Source organism: Lygodium microphyllum, chromosome 26, assembly GCF_053477565.2.
Source record: "Lygodium microphyllum isolate KBCC chromosome 26, Lygodium_microphyllum_v1.1.10, whole genome shotgun sequence".
Classification (NCBI taxonomy): Eukaryota; Viridiplantae; Streptophyta; class Polypodiopsida; order Schizaeales; family Lygodiaceae; genus Lygodium; species Lygodium microphyllum.
Window position 1 is genome coordinate 123,445,847 of NC_141160.1, and position 7,680 is coordinate 123,453,526.

General features: G+C 42.4%; 1 non-coding gene across 1 annotated transcript; it reads right to left on the reverse strand.

Annotated features, from left to right (window-relative positions):
- Window positions 1–5,901: 5,901 nt before the first annotated feature.
- LOC148013766 (U2 spliceosomal RNA) lies at window positions 5,902–6,102 on the reverse strand. Its single transcript, XR_015688998.1, has one exon. It is a non-coding gene; the product is annotated as a U2 spliceosomal RNA (small nuclear RNA).
- Between the last annotated feature and the right edge of the window lie 1,578 nt (window positions 6,103–7,680).

Sequence of the window (7,680 nt, forward strand, 5' to 3'; positions counted from 1 at the left end):
CTCTAAGACAATGTAACATACACTTTTACCAAGGCATTATACTTGAGCGCAGCCTTGGTGATCTACTATAAAGAGTCAGATTGGATCAATACATGTCCTTCACCGTGACCTCTCCACACCACAAGGGCCCTTGCATTTTTTGAAGTGGTATGGGCAACAATCTCCTTCTAGAGCATGAGGGTAACCTTGGCAAGGACAGAAAGCTTGTTTTCAACATTGATGGTGGCCAAAAGAATCTAGAAGCATTTGAATGGATTACAAGATAGTCATCAGGTGTATTGTTGACCTTCTTGAGCTGATCCAAGAGATCAGTGCTTTTCCACTTGATTGAGCATGTTAGGCCCTTCAATTTTGAAAGGCACAAGCTACTCCTCCAAACAACGATAGAGATTATTCCACCCCGCATTGCTTATTCTTCTACCACATCCAGGATCTAAGAGGAGGTGTTAGTAGTTGTGTGTATGTTGTGCGGTCATGTCTTTCCTATGAGCCTCATAGTCGAGGACGTTAGGAGCTTTGACATTGTGTTTATCTCTCATTTTATGTGTTTTAAAAACTTTAGATGAAGGACACATTAATGCATTTCTTTTTGGAAACTTTTAGCCATTTATAGGGTTTTAACCCTATTTAGGGCTTTGCCACTTTTTGCCTATATATAGGCCACCTATCCTCCCACTTCCATTATCCACCTAGAATTCATAGGACTCGTGCCAATTAGTTAGGACACCTACTTTCTTGCAAAATATCTCTATGGTTGTTACGAATGCTCAAGGAGCTCATGGCCTCTACAACTTGTAGGAACAAAAAGGGGACTACTGGACAACCCTATATCACACATCTTTGAATGCTAAATTTATCCCCTCTAGCCCAACTAGTCATAACTTGGTTGTGTACTAAGGAATAAAGATCCACTACACCCTTGACCCAACTGCAATAGGAATCCTATCTTCAACATCATGCCCTCCAAGAATGTCCAATACATAGAGTCATATGCCTTCTCAAAGTCTAAAAGAAGCATAATGAAGTCCTAGTTTCTAGAACAAGCAAGATTGGTGAGCTCCCAAAAGGTGAAGATATTTTTTGAGATGGTGCACTTTCGAACTAAACTTGTTTGGGTGGGGTAAATAATATCCAACATTAACAAGTTTAGTTTGAGACTAATCACCTATGCAAAGATCTTGTAGGCATATCCAAAGAAAGTGATTAGCCTCCACTATGTAATGCCCAATCAATCCCTCAAAAAGTCTCTCTAGCATAACCCTGCATACCATAATATTCTAGAAAGCTAAGGTGAGGCCTACATTGATAAACTCCTAAAGGCTTAGAAAGAACTTTTCTAGTCCATCTTGTCCTAAAAACTTGCTTGAGGCCAATGCCAAAAGTTTCTTCTCCCCGTTCATAAAATGTTTGCCAAAAGTGTCTCTCTCTATCCCTCTCATAGCCTAGAGGTCTGGTTGTAGATCCTAGCAAAGGTTATGATGTGGGAAAATCTATGTTAACCATGTCTTTGGATTAAGTCCAACAAGAAGTTCTTGCATGAAACCTATATTCTAACCTCGCTCCCTTCATGGCATCTATCTCTAATCTAGCAATACACATCCTCCTAGTCAACCATCTAAGAGAGCAAGGTCTAGGCAAGGGTCTACAGGCTAGGCACTAGTAGCAACATCAATCCGCGACTTGGGGAGCAACTTCCGATTGGGGATCTTTCCTTCCCACCAAAAGTATTGTATCGAGATCTTTCTATTCGTAGCATGACTAAATGCACTCCTGTATTTGCTCCCATGGATACAAGCTACAAGGTTAAGCTTTATCATCATTTCGAGTTGATTGGTGTGCTAGCAATACTAGCAAATACCTGGTCTCTTGTTTACCTAGCCAACAACGTGGATGCCTCCTTTCCGATGAGCATCTTGAGGCAGTTCTCCACGTCTACTAGGTACTCATTGGCAAGCAAGCACACGAGTGCTTGGATATGTCAAAAATACTCCATCCCTTACATCCACTACAATGGCATTACTTCATACACCTACACAAACTCAAATTGGGACAACTTCGACAATGGTGATACAAGTGGACGGTACACTATTTCAACCTTGGCTTAGAACTTGTTTACCTTCATGAACAATAACCCACAATCATAGCAAAGGAAAAGTATCAAGCTTACTTATTTTTGGAGCTCTTGTATCTCAATTCTACACTAGCTTCCCCGAGAGTTTGGGCATGTTGATGGGGAGTTAGGCATGCACATGAGCAACGCACTTTGGCCTACTCCCCTGAAGTGTTTCTTCTCTAACCAGGAGCTCGGTCTTCAATTGGAGACCCAAATTTTGATATGTTCTTATTTGTGAGAAAATTGAGTTGGTAGCAACACTCAAATTGGAGTATGTCTATACTATAACATATGCTTTTACCAAGGTATTATCCTTGAGCACAACCTCGATGGTCTACTAAAAAAACTTGGATCAACACAGATCCTTGGCCCCGTGACCTCTCCACATCACAAGGGCCCTTACATTTTGTGAAGTGGTATGCAGCAATCTCCTTCCAAAGCGTGAGGGTAAGCTCATGGGATTTTCAATCCACAATAGTGTGACACAAATTGTTCAAGTAAAACAAGTTTGAGTTTTTCTTTTTTGCCTTGCCTTTTGTATTTTTAGTTTTGAGTTTTGCTCACTCTTCATCCTTCAATGCTCAAACTATCGATCATCCGTCATAAAAAGTTGCATCTAATATACGGATTGTTCAGCTAAGAAAGGCTAAGTTTTGAGTTTTGAATTTTGCATTTTGCACTTTTACATCTTATGTTTTGCATTTTGCATTTTTTTGTTTTTTTTCTTTAATGCACACACAACCAACAAGCATTACAAGCATGATATATCTTCAATCCACAATAATGCCACATGGTTTGTTTAAGCAATAAAAGTTTGAGTTTTGAGTTTTTTGTTTTTGTGTGGGTTTTTGAGTTTTCAATCTCAATCCAATGAACCAATTTCTCCCAATTCAACCTTCCTAAACTAGCTGCATGTATTTTGGAGTGTTCAAGTCACAAGTGCGGATAATGGATACCACATCAATCCCATCCACACAAGCAAACAAGCCTTCTATTCCACCACATGGTAGGAGTCTAAGAACCTCGGTGGTTACATCATCCTATGGTCCAAATGGTTGAAGGCTTAAAGATGGTTTACGACCCAAATAATATGATCTGATACCATTGCTCCGTCTACCACCAAGCATAGCAATAAGTTAAGAAGCTAGTATAGAAGAAGAGAAAAGCAAGATCACAATGAAGAGCTTTACCTTTTCTGAATCTCTTACTCAACACACCTCTCACTCTCTCTCTCTCTTACTCACTCTCAACAATGAAAGCAGAATGATATAATAGAATAAGAGAATAGAAAGCTTCAATAGCTGCACTAACAAAGTGTCCGCAGAATAGATGTATCAAAATAGTAAATACAACTCAAACCTCCCATCCTTATATAGACATAAATTAAGGTTAGGGCTAGGTCACTTCTCTAGGGGATGGCACCCCGTTTGCAATTTAGGGCTTGCACCCCTTTTGTATTTTATGGTTTGTCCCTCTATGAATTAGAGTTTGTACCCCTTTTTCATCTTAGGGTTTCCATTACTATGAATTAGCGTTTGCACCCTCTTTTGGATATCCTAGGCCCTTTGTCAGATCTAGACCAGTCCTTCCTTGAAGCATACTTGATAGTTAGCCTGATTAGACCATGCCTACACTAATACAATGACAAATATATGTGTGCAACCCATGCAAGAGTTGTGGTGCAAGAAATGCAATGTGGGAGATAAATATAATGTGATCAGAAGTGAGCTCGGGTCTCACAAAATAATACATCCATGAAGTACACTAATACTATGAGTATCTAGAAATAATCATTGAAGCACTACAATAATAATGTTCCACCATCAAATAAATCTAGCACTTTAGCTTTCACTTTGCTTTGATCTTCTGTGACTTTAGCCTTCACAAAGTATTTTTAATAAATAAGGTAATTGAAAATGTTATTTTAATATATTAAAATAGTGTAGTAGCATACTTTGCTTGATTAGGAAGCTAAAGCAAGCCCAATCGAGAAAAGTTTGGCACATTTGGTCTTGAGGATCGAAAGCCTACGGTCGAGTGGACAAGGTAAGTTTGGTAGCTTTCCAAAACTCGATAAAGTCGTTTAGTTTGTGACCTTCCCAAATTCAATAGGACTAGTTACCAAGTTCAACATCATTCTAGGGGTTGGAGTTTAGACTTAAGCATATGGATAGGAGGGGATCAAGTTACACTCTCCCCCGTCTCTCGCTCTCTTGGAACCACATATGATGTTAGCATTGTCTCATCTTTCATCGATTACAAAGTGGTATTCTTAGGTGAGCACTCGACTACTATTAGGGGTGACCTATCCACACTTCCCCTGTGAAGTAGAATCAAGAGCCGCATGTTCTAAGCCTCACATTTCCTATGAGGAGATTGGGCAGAATTATACATGGATACAAGTTGTGGTTGAGTAGAGGACTCCTCTAGGCCCAATGGAGGAGGTGCCTCACACATAGTACCAAAGCCAAGGTTTGAAGGTTAAGTAGTTGACGGATAAAAGGAATTAATCAAGTAACCAAATCTGTTCGAATGAGCTATTATTGAGTGTTTTGCACTGACTCTAGTATACACACTATGGCCACAAAAAACTAGATATGAGGAAGTAGTACACTTGCAAGAATTTTTTTTCCTTGATGTGTCAAACGGTCTTTAGGATCATAAAAACTTTTCATATAGAGAAGCCATATCTGGGATCTTAGAGATAATAAGTATTCCTTTGTACTGCAACCTCACCCTAAATCATGATGTATGAGTAATTTTTTGCCATCGGGGATAGGTGACAGACATATGGGGATCTATGATGGCTAAAACTTTCTTCCTCATTATGAGATGTGGAGGATTTGATGAGTTGAATGGTTTAAGGATAGTCAAGATATATGTTTTGTTTACTGATTTTGACGAATGATTACTAGTCGTTCGGTAGTGAGCCTATACCTAAGATATTGGGGGTCAATCGCCAAATGTTGCATCAGAAATTGGGGGTCAATCAACAAGTGTTGCATGAGATAATACCATCTAAAAGAGTAGTTGTAGTGCCAAGAAGGCCTAATTTTGAATTGGATGTTGGAGTTACTCCTAGGGACCATGAATATATCGTATTTGTTATGTACGTGAGAGACCGCCAAGATATATGAGAAAATAAACAGTGACTTTTCATAGGAAAAGGATCCATGAGATGGTGTTTTGGTGTATCATTCATTTATGATCGATAAGTCTTTGTAAAGAAATCTTTTGTATTAATAAAAATTCCGGTGCTTGTTTGTTTTTAAAGAGCCTGAGTATCGAGCCTATGTTGATGATTGAGTTATTTTGGTAGATATTTTAGTGATGGAATACGATTCATGCAAATGATTTTCGACACATAATGTATGCTGCTACAGTTTGTGAGACTTGGATATACTGGAATTTTGAGAGAGTGTAATGATTGTTTTAGAAAAGACATCTGTCCTGACGCTCGCCAACCACAAGCTGCGATCGAGGTGTCTGTCCCGCCGGCAACACGCACGGCCCCAGAACAGCGGCCGCGCACCTTCTTCTGCTCGCTGCCCTGCAAGACGCTGTACACGAGCAATGTGACAGCCCGCCTCTGCCATACGCTGCTGCTCCATGCTAGGCAGACGCTGTACACGAGCAATGTGGCGGCCCGCCTCTGCCATGAGCAATGTGGCGGCCCGCCTCTGCCATACGCTGCTACTCCATGAGCCTAGCTTGTTAACCCTTAGACGAGCAGTCCGCGTTCGCAGGCTCCACAGCGGCGGGGCTGCCTTTCCTTGAGACTTGTGGGGTGGGGGTGCGCCGAGCGCTCCGAGGCAGTGCAATACGGAGGCGACGCGCGCAGGCCGGCGGTCAGCAAGCTGCCGGGTGGGGCTGCCCCCGTGAAAGAAATTAGGTTAATATCGTAGTGGCCCGATGGGCCACGTATCAGATATTAAACTGATAAGAACAGATACTACACTTGATCTTAGCCAAAAGGCCGAGAAAGGTATGGGGTACCCTGGCGGTCCGACCCTTTGCTTTATACCCCCGGGGGCTTCCTCCTCCGGCTTGGCTTGCCAGCTTTTGCGTTTCCTTCCGCGTCCACCGCTCTCTCTCTGCCTACGGGACTGACAGGGGAGCAAAAGCACCCATTCACTGTATGTATACCACTAAATCTCCATCCCCCGGGCCCGGAGTTTTGTTTTTCCCTTTCCTAACAAAACAGAAAAACCAAGACACCCGCGCCGCCGTTCTCGCGGTCCCGAACGTGTCGGAGAGGATCCCCTAGAAAACCAAAACACACCCACGCCGCCGTGTCGGAGGGGATCCCCTAGACTTCTCGACGCTGCCGTGCGCAATTCCCCCATTTTAGCCACTCCACTGAGTTCCGTGCCGTGCCGATACGTACACGAGGTATATCTCCCCAGAGCGTTTGTAGACATGCCATATGCTTCCTTCGCGGCCATCTTCCGCACTACTTGCCCTTCTCCACATACCATGCTCTTTTGATCTCCATACAAGCATCCAACGTGGAACCCTACTTGCTTTTACCTTTCCAGCCTCTCCTGAGGTTCCCCTCAATCTTGGCGAAATGTTGTCGGACAGAGAACGCTTACCTGGGATGATCGAGGCGAAATGTATTCCGGCTGCATCTTTTTAATGGTGCAAGCAACATCCTTTGGTATAGATTTGTAGAGTGCCTATGCCCCTTGAGATGCAGTTGTGCCACATTGCACGGTCACTTTTAGGTCTACAAACCCCTCTCTCCGTTTCCATGAGCCTCTTTATTTGCGCGTGCGCACTTTATTTAACTGGTTAGTTATTTAAATAATCTTTGTGTGTGCGTGTGTACACACCCACACACTTTGGGACAACCAAGAGGGGGACGCCTATAAGTCCCTACAACCTGTGAAACCAACGAGTAAGTGAGATTCTCAGGCATGGGAGTAGCCAATACAGCATCTTTATCTAAGAGTATCCCCTTTCGGTTCTCCTAATTTTTGAAAATACAATGCCCAATGTTGTAATACAAGCTAAAGTACATTTGGGGGCTCAGTTTCAGAATTGAGCATAAAGTGAGGGGAGTTTGAGATGCTAAAGAGACAACCGACTCCATCCCCTGAGGTATCATGACTTATTCACATATTACCTTGTTATAGGCTAACTATGGTTCTATACGATTCTCAATAAAATTCAGTGGCTTGGTAGATCACTGCTTTGTAGAAATAGTAGACCTACTGAGCCGGACATAAACATAATGTAATGCGCCCTCTTCTAGTAGCTAGCTGCTTGACCTAGGTCAGCTTCTTTTGATCGTGTTAACTTTAACTTGCGTTTACAGTTTGGTTAAACTACGATTGACATGCATCCATCCCTTTCCTTTGGGTTGAGAAGGCAGAGACCTAGGGCCAACACAAGCCTCTATACAACCATAGAGAGCTACAAGCGGATTGTGAGCCACTATGCAATGGGATGTGTAGACCAAACGTAGAGGACATGGCCAAAAATAGCCACCTAATGTGACCGAGGTGTTTCAATTCATTATTGCATTTGGGCTCCAATAGGGCGGCCACGTTGAACATGCTCCA